This window comes from Lathyrus oleraceus, chromosome 2 (genome assembly GCF_024323335.1).
Source record: "Lathyrus oleraceus cultivar Zhongwan6 chromosome 2, CAAS_Psat_ZW6_1.0, whole genome shotgun sequence".
Taxonomy (NCBI): domain Eukaryota; kingdom Viridiplantae; phylum Streptophyta; class Magnoliopsida; order Fabales; family Fabaceae; genus Lathyrus; species Lathyrus oleraceus.
In genome coordinates this window covers 435,907,903-435,931,979 of record NC_066580.1, presented here as the reverse complement: position 1 = coordinate 435,931,979, position 24,077 = coordinate 435,907,903, and the positions used below count along the sequence as shown (strand labels likewise).

General features: G+C 33.3%; 2 long non-coding RNA genes and 2 other non-coding genes across 6 annotated transcripts; 1 reads left to right on the top strand and 3 right to left on the bottom strand.

Annotated features, from left to right (window-relative positions):
* Positions 1-927: 927 nt before the first annotated feature.
* Positions 928-2,346, bottom strand: LOC127120048 (uncharacterized). The gene is made up of 3 exons (XR_007803008.1): positions 2,105-2,346; positions 1,370-1,421; positions 928-1,232 (listed from the first exon to the last, which is right to left on the bottom strand). It is a non-coding gene; the product is annotated as an uncharacterized LOC127120048 (long non-coding RNA).
* LOC127124741 (U5 spliceosomal RNA) lies at positions 936-1,052 on the bottom strand. Its single transcript, XR_007804205.1, has one exon. It is a non-coding gene; the product is annotated as a U5 spliceosomal RNA (small nuclear RNA).
* On the top strand, positions 1,831-2,053 carry LOC127124777 (small nucleolar RNA U3). Its single transcript, XR_007804250.1, has one exon. It is a non-coding gene; the product is annotated as a small nucleolar RNA U3 (small nucleolar RNA).
* Positions 2,347-19,764: 17,418 nt separating the features above from the next.
* On the bottom strand, positions 19,765-22,534 carry LOC127120046 (uncharacterized). Of its 3 annotated transcripts, XR_007803005.1 has the most exons (5): positions 22,108-22,534; positions 20,758-20,857; positions 20,240-20,360; positions 20,062-20,092; positions 19,765-19,931 (listed from the first exon to the last, which is right to left on the bottom strand). It is a non-coding gene; the product is annotated as an uncharacterized LOC127120046 (long non-coding RNA). The 3 variants fall into 3 exon arrangements; XR_007803006.1 differs by having other exon boundaries at positions 19,765-20,092; XR_007803004.1 differs by having other exon boundaries at positions 19,765-20,360.
* Positions 22,535-24,077: the final 1,543 nt, after the last annotated feature.

Sequence of the window (24,077 nt, the reverse complement as noted above, 5' to 3'; positions counted from 1 at the left end):
AATGGAGACACACTTATGTTTTATACCTCGTGTTTCGTACTATTCACTCTGACAATTCTGATGTGGGACTTAGATAACATTGTATCGGTTCATTCTAAAGACAACGGTAACGTATCCAGCTACTTGACCGAAGAGTTATAGCCCTTCTCAGTTGGAAACTAGAATAAGTAGAATTCTAAATGCCAATCATGGGGAACCCTTTTATATCTTGAAGTCTAAAACCAAAATACATAGCATAATGATAAGCAAAATATATTTGGGAATTCAAAATGAAAGCCTAATACATAGCATAATGATAAGCAAAATATATCTAGGAATTCAAAACGAAAGCCAAAACAGATGAACGAATCTGAAATTAATAACTAAAGCATCCCAATCTAGCGACAATTGAATTTCAACGCAAATATAGCACATGAATAAGAACTCACCTCACAATAGAAGAGGAGCACGCATATATAGCACATGAATAAGAACTCACCTCGCAACAGAGAGACTTTACCTTATTGTACAAACGCAGGTCAGCAGATTATGCAAGCATTATAAACAAAAATACCAAATTCCAATGAAAGATAAAACAAACTGTACTCTTTATTGAACAACAAGGTGATCCATTTAACCTTTTCAAAGAAAAATACATACACCCTGCAAGAATGGTTAAGCACATAGGAGTATACAAACTGAGCGACTGCTGAACATTTCAAGATTTCAAACGTTTTATCCAATCACAGGAAATGATTTTCAAAGGCCATCATAAAGGCGGATAGATAGCCAAATTTCCACAGCGGCGCCTCAGTTCGATATCTACCATTGCAGCAAGCCCAAAAACCAACATGTGCTTCTTCTAATGCAACAAGGGAAACAGAAAGATTATAATTCAGCTGTCAAAGAATCAGTATTCATTTCAATAAAGAGAGAAAATTGAACTAAAATTGCAGAGCCCTCAATATAGAGGACTCTTCCAAAAACTAGCGTATGCCGCTAATTGTGACACTGACACGGTATTCTTTAGTAAAAGGCGAAAGAATAGTTCGCTATGTCATCATCACACGGCTCCGTGAATGCAATAGCTAGATGTCATTTCATTTTATATATGAAATCCTAATTTCTTTTATCCATTAGATGATGTGGGATTTTAATATTAGATACCCACTCACTTGACCATACCTTTTCAAAATCTGAAGCCTTTCGCCGAACAAATCTTTGGGATTCTAAGCTTATAACTGTATAGTATCCTACAACATTCGTTCAAACATTGATTTGAAAAGATATTTTATGCTAATGACAACAAACAGCCCAAAGACAATGACTTCACACTAATCTAGCGATAATTGAATTTCAACACAAATATAGCTTGTGAATAAGTACTCACCTTGCAACAGAGAAGCTGTATTGAACACAAGTTTCAGCAGCATGCTTTTGTCCTGGAAGTTGTTAACATGGCAAATGAATAGAGCAAATAGCAATCATCTATAAATCAAACCAACAATGGTCTATAAAGTTATGCAATCATCACAAGACTAACATATTTGCATAAACATACAATATTTACACCTAATTTTATAATAAGAAGAATGCTGCTCAGAAATGATCTACAAAACCCCAAATGAATAATAAAATTGAAATTCCAAGATACACCAGAGAAACTTCAATATAATTACACAAACATAAACAATATACAATAAACATCAAATCATCATTATGCACCACTCTTGTGACATTTTTAACATAAATAAAACTAGAGGTACAGCAAAAACTATTATATTCCTCCCACATCGGTGAAACCCAGAAAATCTTAAACTTTTATATATCTCAGTCTAACTGCTGATGAACACGACCTTACTTGAACAGGATCTGTTCTATAGGCTCGTACTACTGTGTCCTTGATTTCTAAGGAGACAGGAACTTAAGTCTGATGGATGAAACATGACCGTGTGATCAGAGCGTGATTAACGGCCCAGATGATCTGCATGTTGTGGTCATCATCCAAGCTGTAGATGATCGTTCTCAGTTGGTGCCTACCAACTGGGGTGGTCACACGGTGTTCTGACAGACTCAAATCCTTTGATTTTTTTGCAAAACATCATTTGAAAAAAAATGATTTTACCATAAGGAAGATGGAAGCTTCTCGTTGTATTTTCCTTATGGTGTTGTTGGTGAAGTCCTTATCTCGTTGTATTTGGCTTATGGTGTTGTTGCTGCAACTGGAAATGGTAACAGTAAATTAGAGAGCTAGGGCTCTTTCCTCTCCCCAAAGATAACTTGCTTGGAGACTCGTGCATCAAGAAGAAAGTACTCTGTTGGCGGAGTTGCCACATAATGTTTAATTATAATGATGAATATTAACATTGTGATAATGAATGAATATCATTTATTTTAAACAAAAACAATTCATTAATTTTTGAAAAATTTCTTTTTAAAGTAATAAATTATATCATACTCAATAACCATTGGCAGTATATCTAATAATTTTAATATCTAAAAGTTGAAGGTATCACAAATATTAATTTATTATTTTCGGTTGAAAATTTTGAAATTAATTTTGTTAAGTGACTTATGACTATCTTTTGATGGGTTATAAATTTTATAATTAATTTTGAAAAATACAATACACTATCAAATGATGTTTAAACTCAAGGTTAACCTCAATATTATCATTTGAATAAATTAATTACGATAATTAATGTTAAATATTAATTTAATATATTTTATTAAATAATTTTATAGTATATAGATTCACAATTCGTTTATCACTCTATCATATAAAAATAGTATTCACTGGATGTCCTTTTAAAATACAATCTAAGGGGGAAAGACATATATTTTTCTTTCAAGTTGAAAAGGCATATATGATACACAAATCATAAATAATATGCATTATATCCCAACATCTATCAATATGATTGAAAGAAATATTCTTTCGACGTGTTTGAAAGAAACATTTCTTCAACATGTAGGATCACTTGAACATTGAAACTACAAAATGAAGAAAATCTTGATCACTTACATAGATATGATGAAAAATATATAAAAAATCTCAAAACGTCATTTTCATTCCAAACAATCAGCAATGAAAAACTGCATTGTTAATGTTAGCACCATAACAGGACAGACAAAATGGATCAATGGACTATCTCTTTTTCTTGAGGTTGGAGAGGAAAGGTGGAGGTGGTTTCTTATTTTGTTCTCCATTTTGAAGAAGTATTTATTAGTAGTACCCAGGTAAGGATGAAGCAACGCGAAATATACCTGAACGTATCGCACGCTCGAAGATACAACAGAGTTGCCATCAAACTTTATTTATTCCCGAAGGAAATGAAAAACATTGAAAAAACTCAAGGGAAGAGAAAAAAGGTAAGGAAGTCGGTAATGCAAGGGGAAATATTAGCATCTCTCACATCTGTTGTATTCAACGGGAACCATTATGATTGTTCTTTGCAAGAATGGTGCTACTATCTAAAGATTAATCGCGAAGGGATAAAGAGAAAAAAAAATACTCGCCAAGGATTTGAACTCTTGTGCCTACGTATCCTCATTTATGCAATAAGGAAATCAGAGTTCCGCAGTTTGTGGAACTAAGACGGATGTGTTAGTTGTTTTTAATGAACAGTGTTAACGTTCGCGCTACAATCAACTTTCTTGTATGCTCAAGCATGAGTGACTTAAGCGTTTGTTTGTTTGCAATAGATTGGATGCGCATGGATCACACTCTAGCAGTTAAACATTACTTTTATGCTCACGCATGGAGGCTTAAGCTTCGTTCACGGTAGAATGGAAGTAATGCGTCCTTTTTGAAAAAGGTTTTAAATAGAAAATGATGCCCAAAGGCAAAAACTGAGTTTGATGAGGTGAGTTTATTTTTATTCTGAAAAGAAAGTCATGATTTGAATCATATTAAAGTCTATGAATGAAGGTGAATACGATGAGTAACTGGGTCATTCGTCTCATACCCAAAGATATTCAGAGTGAGGATAGGAATGTTTCATTCTCACCCCTTATCCATTGCTTAAGACTTGTGGCATACAATTCTAATCGTATTTGTTAACTGGTTTTGAGTTTATTCACGAAATGATTTTAGTCTAACTCCTCGACACTTCAACAATAGGGTGTTTCGACAAGAACATGCTTCGACACCGTGAATTATAATTTAACAAAAAAGACATTATCTTCATTATGGAAAAAGTGATAATCCCAGACTTGATAATATTTCTAAATTATTGTTTGTTCAAATATGGATAAAGCTACATATACAAATCGATTAATCAACTCATACCAGACACCAAAAACATTAATTTAAAGGTTTAATAGGTACTATCACTCTACCATCATCTATCCTAAAGGAAAGCTTACAATAAAATAAACCATGCCGTTCTTAAACCAGAAATCAAAATTAAAGTAAAGTATTGTAGTTTAATAATTTTACTTCACATGATATTATTCTCTTATACATCAATTTTGCAAAGAAGGATAAAAGGGAATTATTGGAAGTTAGATATGTTTTTTCACGACGACTTACCTAAGCACTCTAATCAAAGCAGCGAGTTCATAATTTTCATTCAATAATGGAGATACTTCAAATTTTCCATCCATCTTCTTCAATGGTATGATCAACACTAACTATATATAATAGCAACAAATGTCCACTTCATTCAAAAAAATAATAGCATGTGGTAGCAACATGAATTTTTTCCATTAAATTTTGTAAACTTGTCACACTTGTTCGAAACATTGTGCATTATTATACATGCCATTATGATAATATGAAATGGAAATGAGGTGTATAATTAACAATATCTTCCGAGTGTTGGTAATAGAAAATCTCATTAGTCCTTATTTCTAATGATATATATATATATATATATATTATATATATATATATATATAATATATATATATATATAATATATATAATATATATATATATATATATAATATATATATATATATATATATATATATATATATATAAAGAGCGTTGATTTTGGTTCATTGGCAACAATTGGCCGGCATGTTCCATTGTTGAGGAGCTAAATGGTTTAAACAATGGATTTTAGAAAGATGAGATCCATTGTTGAGGAGCTAAATGGTTTAAACAATGGATTCTAAAAAAAAAATTGAACGTTGGCACCTGTAGAGTCTATGTTGACAAGATGTGTCTGTGTCAGACATTCCGAGTTGAATATCTCCACGCAAGTGTTGCAAGGTGAATACCTCCATGCAATACAACACATGTTGAAACGCAGTCATACTGCTTTAACTTAAGTGTCGTGAGATGAAAAACATCCATTATAAAGATATATATAAAAGATATACAAATTTAATAATCTCGACCCGACGAAAATGTATATTTTAGTAAAAAAATAAATGAAATAATTAAATAATTATCAACCCGTGCGTGGGCACGGATCACGCAATATCTTTATAAATAGTAAATAAATATAGTATAGTGATGGTTAACAAATATATATAAATGATATATAAATTAAATTGTTTCGGTCCGTCGAAAAGGTATATTTTAATAAATATAATTAAGTGGTCATTTACCCGCAACATCGCTATAAAAAGTAAATAAATAAATATAATATAATAATGATTAAGAAATGCATATAAAAGATACACAAATTGAATAGAATGTAAAAAAAATGCTTGAGAAGATTAAAGAGATATGTAAATTTATAAAAGACTAAATTACATTTTTAGCCCTCTATTATACTCGATTCACGAAATCAGTCCCTCCATTTCAGTTTTAACCGTTTTGGTCCCCCTTTCTCTTTTCTAATAAAATATTTGATGATGTGTACATTTTTTTTAATATGTGACATATTTTAAGTGGCATTGATCTTGCTAGTTTATACTCCTATTTGACATGTCATTTATTTTCTTATATTAATTAATGAAAACAATTTTTTTTATAAAAAGTATTAAAAACATATTATTCCTACAACAAAAATAATTAATTTATAAAAATAGAACACTAAACTAAATTTAGAAAATAAATCATTTATAAAATTAGAATAAATTATCTTATTCATGATCTTGATTTGTAAAGAATAAAACCATGAAAATTCAAATAAATTCAAATCAATTAAAAACAAAATAAACAAAATCATTCACATATATTTCTCCAATAATTAATATTATAAAACTCACTCAAACAGCCAACGAAGTCTAAACAGTGCATAATCTCTCTAAAGAAGAATGAAAAAAAAATTAGAATAAAACAAACAAAATCATCTATTTCTTTTAGGGTGTGTTTGGTTTGGGATAGATGGAGGGGAGGGGTGGGAAATTTTTTAATAAAATATGTTTGATTTAAATTTTAGGAGGGGAGGGGAATAAAATCCTCAAAAATATAATTTTTGCATCCCTCCGAATTGGAAGGTTTGGAGGGGAGATGAGAGAATATGAATTTTGATATTTAAAAAATTATTATATTTACTAAAATATCATCAGTTTATATTTACTAAAATATTCCTCCGTATGTGATTTTTCTCGATTGCTTCTATTATTATAATCATTCTCGACCTTCAAATTATTTTCAAATTTTTGTATTTAATATAAATCATAATCATTGCACTTTTTTTTTGTTTTTTTAATAATTCTTTTTCTATTTATTTATATTCATTTTTTTCTTCTAATATTATTATGTATCCTATCATATTTTTTTTATATCAAATTTTAAATCATTCATTTTATTTAGTTTTATTTACTTATTTTATTAAACATTTTGAACCATTAATATTTAATAATAAGTTATTTTATGTATTTGTTTTGTTAGATAATTTATCACGATTTAAACGTTGTTATTAATATATAATTTAATTTGTGTTGGAGAATTATAATTTGAATTAAGTGTACTTAATTTTTTAACGTTATGTGGTAAATTAATACTTTTTTAATCATTCAATATTAGAAATTTTATTAACAAAAAAATATGAATGAATTTTTTAAATGTAAATATCATATCACTTATATAAGATCATAAAAAACCCAAGTCACTTTTAATTAAAATCTCTTTCCTCCCCTTTCTTCCCCTTCTTGAAAACTTTAAACAGAAAAAAGCATCATTTGTTTGGTATGGAAAGCTTCAAAGATCATAGAAAATAGAGTAAGAAATGAACATGAAAATCCAGATATGGGAAACAACGAAAAGATGGAAGTCAGATCTAAATCATTATCGTCTACCTTTGGATTGCGAATATTTTGTGATGGCGGTGCCAACGAGTCTACGACGATTGAAGGAGGATTTTACATAGTTAAGATCTTGCTGATGTTGATCTCTTAACACCATGGGGACAAGTCTGTCCTTAATGTTATCACTCTTTGACTTTTCTTTGCTGCTACGCTGATGAATGTGAATGGAATGGAAGAACTATTCTACCAGGTATAATGCTCAAAGGAGAATCTTCAATTTCAGTTTCTATATTTTTCCAATTTATTTGTTTTTTTTTTCTTTTCAATTTCTTCTTTTTAATTTAACCATTAAGGTTAAATATTCGAGTTCTATGATAAAGCTAGTTTTTTAAATTTTTGTACCAATAATTTTTTAATTATCCACATATCCTCTGTGATTAAATTATGTGCAGCCTATTTAAAAAGTTACACATCAACATATTTTTAATAAAAAAAGAAAAGAGAAACTAAAATTGTTTAAAAATAAAATAGAGGAACTAATTTAAATAACATTGTTTTATATTATCGAATTTGTCAATATTGCTAATATGAAGTAACTATATTGTAAACTATAGTATAGTATAAATATAAAGAATCATAAAATAAAAAGAAAGTGTAAAAATTATTAAATAATTGTATCAACAATAGAATTTTTTTTTTTATAAAAATATTTGTAATTCATTCCCGTTTATAAAAATATTTGTATCAACCGTAGGTAGGCTTTTTTCGTTAATAAAAATATTTGTAATTTATTGCCATTTATAAAAATAATTGTATCATTAATAGAATTTTTATCATTTATAAAAATATTTGTATCAACAATATACTTTTTCAAAATTTTTTAAAACAACCACTTTTTTTCAATTTAAATACTAAAATAACCTATTTTTCAAATTAATTACCGAAATAACCACCTTTCATTGTCGATGCGCCAGTTGAACTGTCGCATCTAATTAGCATTCAAAGGAGACGCTCAAGTCATTGGCGCATGCAGCCAAGCATGTGAAGGCATCACAAGCATTGGCGCATGCATGTAGGTATGTGAGTGTACGCCACATGCATTGGCGTATGCATGTGCCATGTGTGTGGCGTTTAAGGCAATGACACATGCATGTGTGTTGATCTATAAATACAATGCGTATCTCCCATAATTTTTCACACAACTTTTTACCCTCCTTCAATCTCCTTCAATTTTCTTTTCTTTAAAATATTTGAATATTCATATATTCACAAAAGAAATGTCGATTTAATATTTTCAGCAGTGCAGTCTCCGATAAAGATCCAACTTTGGAATATAGAAACATTCAAACGTCTTAATAGGACGTTGAACCGTTGGTTAGATTGAGAAATAGCAGAGGGTGAAAGGATCAGAAGAATTCAATGGCTTGAGTCCACGTTCAACCAAAATGTAGAAGTTCGTGTATGGGTGGATATTAAGACTGAAAGAGACGTTCACAGGATGATGTATACTAATAGGGAAAATGGCAAGTGTAATATTTTGCCTGTTATAGTAATAAAGGGGAAATTCCTCGAATGTCGATCTCAAAATGTCGATCTCAAGGACTGCAAGTTAATATTAAGTTCAATTTGTATCGTTCAATTAAACAAAAATTATGATTGGGGTTTTTAAATTCAAAATTACAAAAACAAAGGCAAATGAAAATAATAAAAAAAAATAAGGGTTTGCAAGGTATGAGGAACAATGTCATGGAGGGTGTATGATTTATCCCTGTAACAACTCTGAGTCACTATTGCATCAACAAATATCAATTACTACCAGTTCTCAAGGGTATTTTCTCTTAAGTCCTTGGTGAGAAAACTTTTAATCATTCTACCCTAATTTCTATGTCCATAGGCAATTGGGGTGAAGTGAAGCTTTATTATATCAAGAATGCTTTAATTCACACAGAGTATCCCTAGTCTTAGGTGATATCTATTGCAGAGTAACCTTATGAAAACCTTATCAATGGTGGTCAAACCTAATTGATAACCATAAAACAATCCACACATTACAAGTAATTGGATGACTTGGATCTTGAATCGCTTCCGCTCATGAAAATATCCCGCTCTCCAAATTCCTTGATCGTCTGACAATCCTGTGTTCGCCTCGTTCCAAGATCCCCTTTTCTCTTTTAGAAAATATCCTAATATAGTGAAAATCCCTTGGCAGAAGGTGGAAATCTCCAAAACGTCTCTGCAGCTTAAGCCCGGTGAAAAAGCCTGAAAACTAGAAAATTAGCATTTTAGGCTGACACTGGCCGTGTCAGGCTGACATTGGCAGTGTCAGGCTGACACGGGCAGTGTAAGCTGACACGGGCGACCGTGTCAGACCACTGTTTTGTGCATTACTTGTTCTTTCTTGGACTTCCTCCTGACATGGCCCGTGTCAGGTGACCCGGGTGGCCGTGTCAGGCCTCCTGAACTAGGAAATCTTCTTTTTTTGTATGTCAGAACTTTCCACTTTCTCACATTGAACCCATTGGATCTTCTTCGTGGGCCTAGAGGGCATAAACACAACAACCAAAGTATACAATCACGAAAACACAAAATAAAACTGACAATTGATAAAATTGCTTAAATAACTTACGAGAATGAAAATTAACTTTAAAGGTACCATAATGCGTACACAGTGTCTTAATATCCTTGGTTTCTTGTCGGATAAGCAACAAAAACATAGTGAAAATGGTGACCGATCACAACCCCAAACTTAGCTCATTGTTTGTCCTCAATTAATGTCCTATACGACAAAGTGTCACTTCCCAAAATTTGTATACTTACCATGATACTGCTGAGATCTTTCGTCAACGTCTTCACTCTCCCTTGTATAGTTTCTGCTTTTCCTAATGAGTTTTTTGTCGCACTTCCTCATCGAGGTACCGCTTCACCTTTCAGCTTACATCACACTCTCACCAAGTCTCTCGGGGTTTAAGTGTTTTCACTCTCAATTAAGAATATTCAATATCAACCCATAAGTTTGAATATTTTCTCCTTTCGTATCAACTACACACAACACACGTTTTTTGAGGTCTTTCGGGTTGTAACGGGGCTTGGGTTATGGTGTGGTAAATACAAACAAAAAGGAAAACAAATGGTTTGGGGTTCAGAGTCAATGTTAATATTCTTTTCACTATGTTTTATTCTTTTCTTTTTCAATTACTCGATTTTTCTTTGATATTCTCTCTTTTTTGTTTCAACTGAGTGCTCTTCCTTCGGTGAGTGCTTCTTTCGAACCATCGACTACATTTCATTTTCTCAATTTTTTTATGGTCGTTTTTCTTCTTCTTCTTTTTTTCGTACTCACCTTGGTTTTTGATAATTATGGGGTTTACCCCAAACTTAGAATTTAACACATCTTAATGACATCACATTGACTCCGAACAGGGTAAGGAAGTGTTTTGGGTCGCGGGTTACATTTATGTGGTTAGACAAACAAAGGGTACATGCTCAAATGGGGTTAACAAGGGATAACATTAACGGGATGACTATAAAGGCTCAGGGCTATAATCAAACAACGTGCCTCAGTGTATGCATATATCCAGTGTAATTCCCAGAGAACCTACGCAAAGTCAGCGTGATAAAGACATACCTGAATATCGCTCATGATGACAAATGTGTTTGGCTTTTTATGCACTCACCATGTTAGGTAAAGCTTGACAGCATCCACAGTACTTCTAGTATGGTGCAACTTCTTACTCAACTCAGAATGCACAGGGAACCTACGTTAGTTGAGCTTTAGAAGTTGTTTCCGATCTTTTCTTCAGCAGTATCGACTTTCTGGGAAAATCCTTCACAACAAGCAACCGTAAATGGAGTGATCCTTTCATCCACTATCACTCATAGTCATCACCTAATCCAACAGTACACCAAGACCCTAAAATACATGTAGCACATGATACCTGATAGTAAAAATAAACCAAATGTGAACCGGTAAAAGTTAAAAATTAGGAAATAATAAACAAAAATAAAAGCAAAAAGCATAGTAAAACCTCCCCCACACTTGAACTAAACATTGGCCTCAATGTTTTCGAACAAGATAGAAGGAGGGTGACTCACAGTGCCCTACTGAGGGGGCTGGGGCGGGAAATGCGACATGCCCACATGAAATTCAAATTTACCAAACAAATTTTAAATCTGCAAGCCTGACACGGGCCATGTCAGGTTGTTGTTCTGCTTATTTTTCCAACTTTTTCCATGTGAGTACCTTCACCCTTTTATGCAAGGCACTGTGTAAACCTACAATAATAAACAAACACAACCAATAATTAGAAATAAAAACGCATGGGTTGCCTCCCAAGAAGCGCTTCGTTTAACGCTGCATGGCTCGACTGTTCATTTTCCCTTGTTATGTAGGGATTTCAGCCATAGTTTCTTTCTCTGAATCTGAGTGATCAGAGGGAACTTCTTCCTTAGAATCCAATATAGCGTTTCTGCGTCTCCGGTGAACGGTTCTCTCGATTTCTGCGTCAAAAAGAAATTTTGGTGAGGGCTCTCCTCGCGTACACATATTATTGAATGAAAATATATAAATGACAGAAAAATAACTTTATTGCAGAGCAATAAAATTTTAATTGAACTTAAAATTAAACTCGATATTTTGGCAGTCCCCGGCAACGGCACCAAAAACTTGATCGGAAAAATAACAAGTGTATTATTTTTCCTATTATAGTAATAAAGGGGAAATTCCCCGAATGTCGATCTCAAGGACTGCAAGTTGATATTGAGTTCAATTTTTATCGTTCAATTAAACAAAAATTATAATTGGGGTTATCAAATTCAAAATTATAAAAATAAAGGCAAATGAAAATAATAATAAAAAATAAAGGTTTGCAAGGTATGAGGAACAATGCCAGGGAAGGTGTATGATTTATCCCTGTAATAACTCTGAGTCATTATTGCATCAACAAATATCAATTACTACCAGTTCTCAAGGGTATTTTCTCTCAAGTCCTTGGTGAGAAAACCTTTAATCATTCTACCCTAATTTCTATGACCATGGGCAATTGGGGTGAAGTTAAGATTTATTATATCAAGAATGCTCTGATTCACACAGGGTATCCCTAGTCCTAGGTGATATCTACTGCAGAGTAACCTTATGAAAACCTTACCAATGACGGTCCAGCCTAATTGATAACCATAAAACAATCTCGATTGGTCTGAAAGAGAAAGCATTAAACACATCAAAAGGTTACCGTAAGAATAATATTATAAATGCAATCGTAAACTCAAAGTCATTACAATTCTAAATCAGGGACCCCCCTAGCATTGGGGGGTTTAGCTACTCATATTGTTCAAAAAAATTCAAGAATAAAAATACACATTACAAGTAATTGGATGACTTGGATCTTCAATCGCTTCCGCTCATGAAAATCTTCCGCTCTCCAAATTCCTTGATCTCTGTAATCTTTGATCGTCTGACAATCATGCGTTCGCCTCGTTCCAAGATCTCCCATTTTCTATTGTAGAAACTATACTAATATAGTGAAAATCCCTTGGCAGAATGGGGAAATCTCCAAAATGTCCCTGCAGCTTAAGCTTGGTGAAAAAGTCCAAAAACTGGAAAGCGTTTTAGGCTGACACTGGCCGTGTCAGGCTGACATGGGCAGTGTCAAGCTGACACGGGTAGTGTCAGGCTGACACAGGGCAGTGCCAGGCTGACACGGGCAGTGTCAGGCTGACACAAGGCAGTGCCAGGCTGACACGGGCAGTGTCAGCTGACACGGGCGGTCGTGTCAGGCCACTGTGTTGGGCATTACTTATTCTTTCTTGGACTTCCTCCTGACACGGCCCATGGCAGGTGACACAGGTGGTTGTGTCAGGCCTCTTGAACTAGGAAATCTTCTTTTTTCGCATGCCAGAACTTTCCATTTTTTCACATTGAACCCATTGGATCTTCTCCGTGGACCTGGAGGGCATAAACACAACAACCAAAGCATAAAATCACGAAAACACAAAATAAAAGTGACAATTAATAAAGTTGCTTAAATAACTTACGAGAATGAAAATTAACTTTAAAGGTACCATAATGCGTACGCAATGTCTCAATATCCTTGGTTTCTTGTCGGATAAGCAACGAAAACATAGTGAAAATGGTGACCGATCATATACTATGTTCAAAATTGTTTTTATGGTCGTAATCACATAGTTATGTTGTTGTAATGACATAGTTATGTTGTTTATGTGTTGTATTTGTTAGTGATGGTATTTTATTTGTTGTAGTTTGTTATGTTGTTGTTTAAGTGTTTCTTATGTGTTGTATGTGTTGTATTTGTTTGTGATGATATTTCCTCACAAAGTTATCATATGAAATGAATGTTGTTTTTAATATAAAGTAAAAGAGTTACAATTAAAATTATCTTGTTGTGTTTGTTCCAACACTGGGATAATTAGTACGATTATGACCGGGCTGACGACATGAACTACATAATCTAACAGTTTTGTTCGCCGTATCCATTTCGGTTTGAATACTGGTGTTGTTTGGGAAACCCTTTTTATTTCTTTGCATTATTTAATTATGCCAAAGAATGTCCCCTTGATATGCAGACCAATAATCCTCTTTTTCTACCACTAAAAAACTAATTTTGTAAACATTGCAAAGACTTATGACTTTGTAAACATCGGATAGTAAGTAGGATGAATCTCGTCGAACCTTTAAACATGCCGTTATGACATGGGAGTAGGGCATACGAAAGGCTTGGAACTTTTCGCAATCATACCAACCTTTATCTAGTTCCACTCTATAGTGTCCCCTCGGCATGCCTTCATTGTGATCCATGGGCTCAGCAACACTGTACCAACCTTTAGTATGGTCAAACAGTGTGGCCACATGTGTGTTAGTTTTGGCAGTTTCCCCTCTAATGAATTTCATTGAAGCATCAATGAATAACTACCCAGGTTGTAACACTTAACTCCATTTGGAACGTCTGGTCTCAAACAGCGCCCTAGCCTGAAATAGGTTGCTTGCACTAAAGCGGTTATAGGTAAGTTTCGGATTCTTTTGAAGATAAAGTTCATTGATTCCATAAGATTTGTTGTCATGTGGACCCAATGTTGACCGTTGTCGTATGCCCTCGTTCACTTCTCCAATGGAATATTTTCAGTCAACCTTAATGCATATGTGTTTAACAATCTGATATCTTCACGGTATTGTTTGAAAGAAGGTTCTGTTAATGCATACCTTGCGTTGATAACCTTTTTCTGCAACGTTTTATCTTTGATCTCCCGCATGAAATTTTGAGAGATATGTCTAATGCAGTAGACATGCGTTGACGAAGGATCCTGCCAGCCATTATCAATGTTTTTGTATGCACTCACTATTGAAGGGTGTCAGGGTCTGAGATCAAACATAACTTAGGTTGAGGAGCAACGTGCAATCAAAGATTTTTTAGGAAAAAACTTCATCCCTCAGCAGTCAACCCTTCAACTAGGGCAAAGACGATTGGAAAAATATTGTTATTGCCATCTTGTGCCACTGGCATCAGTAGCGTTCCTTTATATTTCCCGTACAACTATGTAACATCAATTTGTATAATAGGTTTACAGAAAGCAAAATCTTTGATGCATGGTTGATACGCCTAAAAGATTCGGTGGAATATTCCATTACCAATAGCACAAGTCCCGTATGAGGTATACACCGACAATGTTTCCAAATTGACAATAGTCCTTGGAGCATAATTTATATGAGCCACCAACTATTTAGGAAGTTGTTTGTAAAACTCCTCCCAATTTCCAAACACTTTTTCAACCGTCTTAGTCCTAACTATCCAAACCTTCCTATATGATGAAGTATAGTTGTATTGTATTACAATATGCGAGATTATTGTACTCACCTTTAACAATGGATTGTCGCTAATGGAAGACAAAATTTCATCGCATATTAACTGAGAGATGAGTTTGAGATGGTTTTGCATTGGGTTCATGATTAAACATGTGTGAACTGGACCTATATAACCAATCTCCCAAGAATCACTCCTCTTCCGGTAAGATGCTGACAATCGGAACAGGCAGAACTCATTTCGACAATAAATCTTATACCTCGTTGCATTAGTTCGATCAACCCTGTAATCAGCTAATAATTCCATGTGATACTTTTTAATGGCTCTGGCACAGTCTTCTTTTGTGCGAAATGTGTCTCCTTCTTTCAAAGATCCTTGATTTTGCACATAAGGATTGTAAAATATATCTGATGAAGGTTCATCTGCACCCAAATTCAAGCTTGTCATGTGTTGAGGTGGACAATATACATAACTAGCTGGTAATGGCTCTTCTTCTTCATCATTCACCATTGAATCAACCAATAACTCGGCTTCTTCTTCTTCCTCGTCAACAACATTGACTTCAACTCGTTTGTCGTTATCAGTTTCACAAAACATTTGTGACAGATCAACAAACTGAGACACTTAATGTTGTTGTGTGAATATATATATAACTCTATATCATTCTACCCAGATTGTTCATGACTCATAAACATATGTTGAACATCGTCATCATCTCAAATCTACAACTGATAAAACTTTTCTTGGTTGTCTGCAAAGAACACCATATTTTTGTAGATGATTTGTCCCATCTGACTACACTTCAATTTATTTTGTATTCTTTGTTTCAAATTTGAAAATTTTGACCGTTGATTTATTGTAAACCAAGTTACTTATGTGTTGCAAAAACAAAAATCGAATAAGTGACACTCAAATATTTCACCATCGGTATGAGAACTGATCATGTAAAATGATGATGAAGACATTTTTTTAAAATGTAAGTTTAGTGTTTGATGGTTAATGCATTAATCACATATTAGCATGTAGTTAAATAAGGTAGATGGTGAAGGCAAATGTATTGATCACGTAAAGAATCTACAGGATTCCATGCAGAGACAAGACAAGGCAAACACCCTTACCAATGGCGCCTGCAAGATTCTTCTGCCCTAATAAGCCAAGGCATGCGCCTACATGATTCTCTGCAAAGATGATTTTTGCCTAATAATACAAGGCAAACGCCCTTATCAATGGCGCATAAACCAACCCATACGCACTATTCATTGGCGCGTACTCCCATGCATGCTTAAACACAAGGCATGTTCCCTTGCCTTTGGCGCCTACTCCCATGCATGCAAAAGTCCAATGACGCCTACACTTATACATCACATGTTGCAACTTTCCAACCTATCTCATCTATAAATATTGCAACAACTCACAACACTCAACATCTGCAACACTCAATACCTGTAACACTCAATACATGCAACATTCAACCTCAGTGTAATACTCAATACCTAAAACACTCAACCTCTGCGTAACACTCAATACATGCAACACTCAACCTCTGCAACACTCAACCTCACTGCAATACTTATGGTCAAGCTACGGATCAAGGTATTAATTTAAAATATCTTAAACAATATTATAAAAGTATAACATTAAACGAAGAATCTACCGATTATGAAAATATAATTAAAGCTCGGTGTTATATTATGATTCTATTTGGTATTTTTTTATTTCCTGAAAGTACTGGTAATACGGTAAATATTATGTATTTGTCGTTCTTACAAAACATAAATAAGGTAAGCACATATAGTTAGGGGTTTAGCTGTTTTGTCCCATCTATATAGTTGGTTGTGTAAAAATGCCAAAAAAAAAATACTTGTACGTTTTATTATCGCGCCTATTTGCTACAAGCATGGGGTTGGTCAAGACTGTCGTCACTTTCCCCAGTCAACGAGAATCCATTCATATTCCCCTTTGCAACAAAGTAAGTTTAAAATTGTACCATCTAATTTATTAGACTTTATACTACAACTAATTGTAAATAATATTTTTCCAATCTTTTCGATATAGGTGGTCAGTTAAAGGGATGAACCACAACAGGTTTCTAAAACACGTTGTAGTAGTCTATCGCAATCTTTTAGACCACGCTGGACCAGACGATGTAATACTACTACGCAACTCTACATTTGATTTTAAAAAAATTATCCTATTACATATCATATAATCATGTCATATTCTTGTACAGTTTATCTGGAGGCCATATTTGGGTCTTGATCATTAGGTTAACCATGATGATGATGCAATTTGGACAGCAAAAACACCAATTATTCGGTTCACTACTGTGGAGATGCACCAGAGTGACCGTGTAAAACTGCAGTTCGGCATGCAACAACAAACTCTAGAACCTCCGACGTGTTTGGGAGATTGACATCAACAAAGAGTCGATGACCAATGGAATTATTCTAACTAGAGAGACTTCACAAAAGAAATGTGTCGTCATTGGAGGAATCGACGAAAACACATCTTAAATGAACCAGTCATACGTGGTGTTAGACTAACTCAACATTATATGGCATGATTTAGGTCGGTTACAACGCCACAGTTTGTGTCTGAGCCAAGGTATTTGATTGATCCAAGCCAACGAGCTTCGTCATCAAACACCCAACAACAATCCCCGCTCAAGAACAATGTCAACCCACCCAAACCCAAAGACCAACCTCACAACATCACCTTACCATATACACCCAACCACTAAACACCCAACCTCGCAATCAATTCATGTCACACACCGAAACTCAAAACCAGGAATCAAACCCTAACCACCAACAATCATACGCGGCCATCATAACAGTCTATAGCCTAGATGATTCATACGATTCAGCGTCATACCATCGTAGCCCCCCACAAATGAACACATAAACATCTCATCGCCACAACATCCAACCATTGTTTGACTTTATTACAGCACATAAACCATTGCTTCATTTCCAAAATGATTCAATGTCTCAATTCGGGCAACCATATCGTCCACAATCCACCCAACCATAACGACCCAACCACGACAACATGGACACCGAACTCAATTACGGAAGCGCCGTTGGCGACAACCCCCCATCTATTGCTGACAAATGATGACAAATCTATGAAATACCGCTGAACCTTCCACCAGACCTTCACACCAGCCATCATTGCATCATGTCAGCACTCAAAGACCCCAAACACCTCACGGAAATCGTGGGAGACCTCGAAGACAAGCTACCTGGATGTTGAACATGGGGGCGTTTCAATCGGGCGGGTAATTGATTTTCTTGTCAATTTTATGTATTTTTACTTTATAATATAATATAAATTTTAATTTAATTAATTATAAATTATAAATTTTAATTTTAAAAAAATAAATGGAAAGTGCATGCGCCACATGCATTGGCGCATACACTACATGCGCTAATGTATGTGGCTTCAAGGTAAGCATGCGCCTAGGCCATTGACACCTATGCTCATTTGCAATGCATGCATGCGCTAATGACTTGGGCGCCTCCTTTGTATGCGAATTAGATGCGTCAATTCAATTGACACATCAGTAATGAAAGGTGGTTGTTTCGATAATTAATTTAAAAAATAAATTATTTTATTATTTAATTTGAAAAAGATGGTTATTTTAAAAAAAAAATTCTACTTTTTCCGTTTATAAAAATATTTGTATCAAAAAATACATTCTTTTCAATTTATAACATTACATTTTTTTATATCTAAAATTAAAGTCCATTATAAAAGTATTTGAATTTTTCCCGTATATAAAGTTTTTTCCATATATAAATATATTTGTCTCATATATGGTTTATTATATTATTAATGACAAATAAATATTATTATGACAATTTAAGATAAATTTCTAAAAATAATGAATTTTCTTCGTTAAAAGTAATCCTTTTATTCTTTAATACTTTCAAAATAAATCATTTTCCCAAATATTCTAATAGATATGTTAAATTGAAAATAATAAAATAGATATGTTATATGTTATTTTAATAAATCATAATATTTATAAAAGTAATGTTTTTTTTTATTATGTAAAAATTAATATACGTGAAATAATTAAGAAAATAATATATTTATATTAGTTAAGAAAAAAAAAAAGGTGATTATTACCAATTTATTTGAATGACACACTCTTAATTATATTATTTAATCTATCAAACAACTTTCATTCAAATTTTAAATAAAATAAATAATTTATAGTTTTATATATACACAAACGACTTGTTGGAATTTTTATTATTAAGACTCAATTTTAGTAGGAATATACACCACAAAAATTAAAAACAGAACCAATGTATTTTTCAAACTTTAATCTTTTTAAGTTTTTTCTTATCAAAGTCCCTATGTTTTATTTTGACACAAGATCTCAAATTTTTGTATGCACAACAAAATGGCTATTCTATTTGTACATGTGTTAATTTGTCTTCTCTGAGTTTGAAATGTCTCTCAGACGATTTGATTGCAGTCTTTCTATCTATTTAAATATTCTTCCCCCTTAGCAGAAACAATTTCCTTATTCAAAATAGCAGAATTGTTCTTGAACTTGAGTAGTTTTGATGTATGACTTCAAAAAGGATAAACATTGTTAAATGCACCATTGATGACTTTCTTTTCATCTAATACATCAATGGGTTTCAGTGAGGTGGATAAATCACCAAGTGGTTTTCTTCCTCCAAAGTCAACATCATAAAAATAATTAATTATATAAAGACAATCACATAAAATCACAAAAATTTACCAATTAAACTAATACAAACATGATTTCCCAACATATTAAAGTCCAAAAACACGAAATATAGAAAATCAAATATTCACACATATTATATTGAAGTTAAATTGATGTTATTCATCTGAATGATCATCAAGAAGGTAAAAAGTCAAAGACTCAAGTAAAGAGTGTTTGCTTATACTAAATATAGTTGTAAAGTCCTCTAGTATTTTTCTCCATTCTTCATCAGGAACAGTCTAGTGGCGATTGTACAAATAATACAGATTTATAGAATTTAAGGAAAGAAATATTCATAAAATAATAACCATCATCGACAAAAACATCCAAAGTTCCAAAATGCAAAAAGTAAGGGTGGTAAAAGGATACAATTGTTTGTTTTGCAATCACAACATCATAGCTTCCATGCAAAAAGAGTAAGTCAGTAACATTTTGATTCAACACAAACAATGAAATTAAGCTGAATCTATAAAAAAAAACTAATTACTCTAACATCTAAAAATAGTAGAAACAATTGAATTTGAAAATTGAAGTAAGTAATATTAACCTAGGCAAAGCAGTTCATTTTCGATCAGGTTGTCCTTCATCAACCGAGCTCATATCTAAACTTTGCTTCTCCCTCGTCACATCAACGTACCTCCCATGCATTATGCTAATTCTTTGTTTGGCTGCTCAGAAAAAAAATCATGTGTTCTTCATTTGAAAGGTTAATATCTCATATTCAATATTTATCATGGGTATGAAAGCAAGAGCAACTTAAATATTGTTCATTCAGTTATTTTGTCAAACATGTAGCAAATGCCTTGTTTATAACTTATATAGATCTCAAGCTTACCATATTCAAAGAAAAACCATGCATGCACCATATGCTTTATACCATGATTAACAAGGGTTACCTATTTTATTTCTTTATTATATGAAATTAATAATTACCAACCAATTTCATGGGTAATAGAGACACACTTATGTTTTATACCTCGTGTTTCGTACTATTCACTCTGACGATTCTGATGTGGGACTTAGATAACATTGTATCGATTCATTCTAAAGACAACGGTAACTTACCCAGCTACTTGACCGAAGAGTTATAGCCCTTCTCAGTTGAAAACTAGAATAAGTAGAATTCTAAATGCCAATCATGGGGAATCCTTTTATATCTTGAAGTCTACAACCAAAATACATAGCATAATGATAAGCAAAATATATTTGGGAATTCAAAATGAAAGCCTAATATATAGCATAATGATAAGCAAAATATATCTAGGAATTCAAAACGAAAGCCAAAACAGATGAACGAATCTGAAATTAATAACTAAAGCATCCCAATCTAGCGACAATTGAATTTCAATGCAAATATAGCACATGAATAAGAACTCACCTCACAATAGAAGAGGAGCACGTATATATAGCACATGAATAAGAACTCACCTCGCAACAGAGAGACTTTACCTTATTATACAGACGCAGGCCAGCAGATTATGCAAGCATTATAAACAAAAATACCAAATTCCAATGAAAGATAAAACAAACTGTACTCTTTATTGAACAACAAGGTGATCCATTTAACCTTTTCAAACAAAAATACATACACCCTGCAAGAATGTTTAAGCACATAGGAGTATACAAACTGAGCGACTGTTGAATGTGTAACCGGTTACACAATATTTGGTAACCAGTTACACCTGCACCAGAAGCAGAAAATCAATTAATTTCCAGCAACATTGCAGAACCACTTCAAATTATACCAGTTCCAATTCACATAACACATAACAACAATGACATTATGCATCAACTAATAGCAGCATTTACACTTTGAATCAAACATTCATAACATACTAACACTCATCAAAACATGAACTAACATTCATTCATTCCAATTCTAACATCAAGCCAAGCTAAAATTCCATAACAATCTCTACATTTAACACTCAAATGACAGTTTCAACTAACAATTTAACAAATCATTAACACCATAAACTTCATAACAAACTTGTTCATGAGAACACTTAACACTAACTGTTGCCCTAACTTCTAACCACCATTTCCCAGAAAGTGCCCGAAATGGTTGGAAGATTCACCTATATAAACTCACCACTCTCTTCAATTTATAAGGTTCAATCATCAACCAAAGTTAATCATTTTCTGCAGAAAGTCACTCATTGCAAATTCAGTTTTCATTCTCTAAATTCATCTTCTCCAATTCCTCTCCCCATAATAAAGGTCTATCACCATTGGAACAAGCTTCACCTTGAAGTTTATCACTAATTAAGATAAACCTCTTACATTCTACACTACTCTCACACTATCATAATCAACATCAACAACAACAATTCAGTTCAGAATTTTTCAGAGCTAATTCTTGAAGAGAAGAAGTTCATATCAAAAGTAGAAGATTAAAGTTTCAAAGTAGCATACATCTGTTTTTATTCATCTTCATCACCTTCAAATTTCGGAAAATTCCAAGACAATCCTTCACCTTGTAGGTCGTTAAATTTTTATTCCTTCTTGTTTGCTTAATTTTTGATACCATAATGTAACTCTAGCATTGGAGAATCAAAGCCCTAAGGTTTTGTGGCTTGGTTCTTCTCCACCTCCATATAATTTCAATTTTCATGGTTAGGGTTCATAGCTTTCTTACTTCAATTTAAAGAATTGGTTAATCTTTGAAAAAAGTTGATGAGAGATTATGATATAGGAGGTTGAGAGGAATATATCAGTGGTGTTATTGCTTAATTTCGGCCAACTAATCTGCCTCTGACACGGTGGAGAAAGAGCTCTGGTGGTGGTGCTTTTGACATTAACAGAACATGATGTGTAGAGATGAAGTTTAGTGTTGTTGGAGTTTTCCCCTTCCATTGCCAAATTTGGTTGGGCTTAGAGTCATTCAGCCCACTGTTTTGTTTTTCACACTCCTATTTTTCTTAGGCTACCCTTTGTTGAACCCAACAACAACACCCTATGTTTGGGCCTTATCTGTTAGGCCTAAAGCCTCTGTTTCTAAGCTACACACCCTCTGGTTTATGTAGCCCTATAGATTTAATTGCTTTTCTTTTATTTCTTATTTTTTATCATTCTTTTGTCAATTTTTGATATGCTTTTAATTCATGAACATGCATATTTTAATTCGTGTAAATTCGTGTATCATGGTTAATTAGAACATTTCCTCTTTTGGAATTTATTTGAATTTAATGGTAGGAGTTTCTTTAATTCTTCATAAAATCCATTAGAAGTTAGGTTCCAACATACTTAATTTCATTTTAATGCAATGTTAATTCATAAAAAATACACATTAAAAATGGTTAGCTTAATTAGGATATAGATTTATGTGAGGTCAAAGATTCTTAGTCCTTGTTTTAATGATGTCAAACGTTTTTAGTTGCTCATAATGTGAGCTTTGGACGGTGTCATCATATCATAGAATGCATTCATTCTCCAACATACTCAAAGTATAAGTTTAATGTGTCCATGCATATAAGTGCATCTCATAGATGTGAGTAATATACTTGATCCTCGTTGGTACCTTAGGTTCATAAAAGAATGGTTTGAATTGACCAAAATACATCTCAAAAACCAAAGATTGTCAGTTTAAGAAATTTGAGTCGACTCACGCCTTAGAGCGGTCGACTCATTCATACATATTCCATTCAGTGTAACTCTCAGGTCTGAACAGGTTGAGTCATAGGTCGACTCAATCCTGGGAAAACTAAATGAGTCGACTCATCCGCATGTTGCATTGACTCATTGCCTGTTTCATTTGAACCATGTTGCCATGGGTCTGAACAGATCGAGTCATAGGTCGACTCAACTCTGGAAAAACCTGTTTGAGTCGACTCATCCCCTGTTTGAGTCGACTCATCGCCTGCTTCACTTGAGTAGTTTTGCTGCGGGTCTGAACAGGTTGAGTGACCTATGTGAATAGGTCGAGTGGTCGTTGTTAGTAGTCAATTTGCTGTTGTGTATTTTTGCAAAAATATTTTGTTATGTCTGTTACTTGGTTCATGCATTATATATATATATATATATATATATATATATATATATATATATATATATATATATATATATATATATATATATATTCTAAAGTCTCTTTTTCAACTGAAAAAATACAAGAAAAGTGAAAGATATACACTAAAGTTCCTCTTCATCTTCATTCTTCATTGCATTTTTCAACAACTACACATAACAATTTTTGTTGATCATAGTGCATTGTTGTGGTGATAACCTCCAAATAGGACTGTGTAATCTTAGTTTAGGTAGAGGCTTTAAGTGAGTTTTTCTTGAATAAAACCGTTGGGGGTTTCTCCTCCAAGAATTGGGTGTTTTTGCATAAATCTTTGCTTCATAGATTCAACCGAGTGAAAGGTTTGAAGAACGGTGGGTTC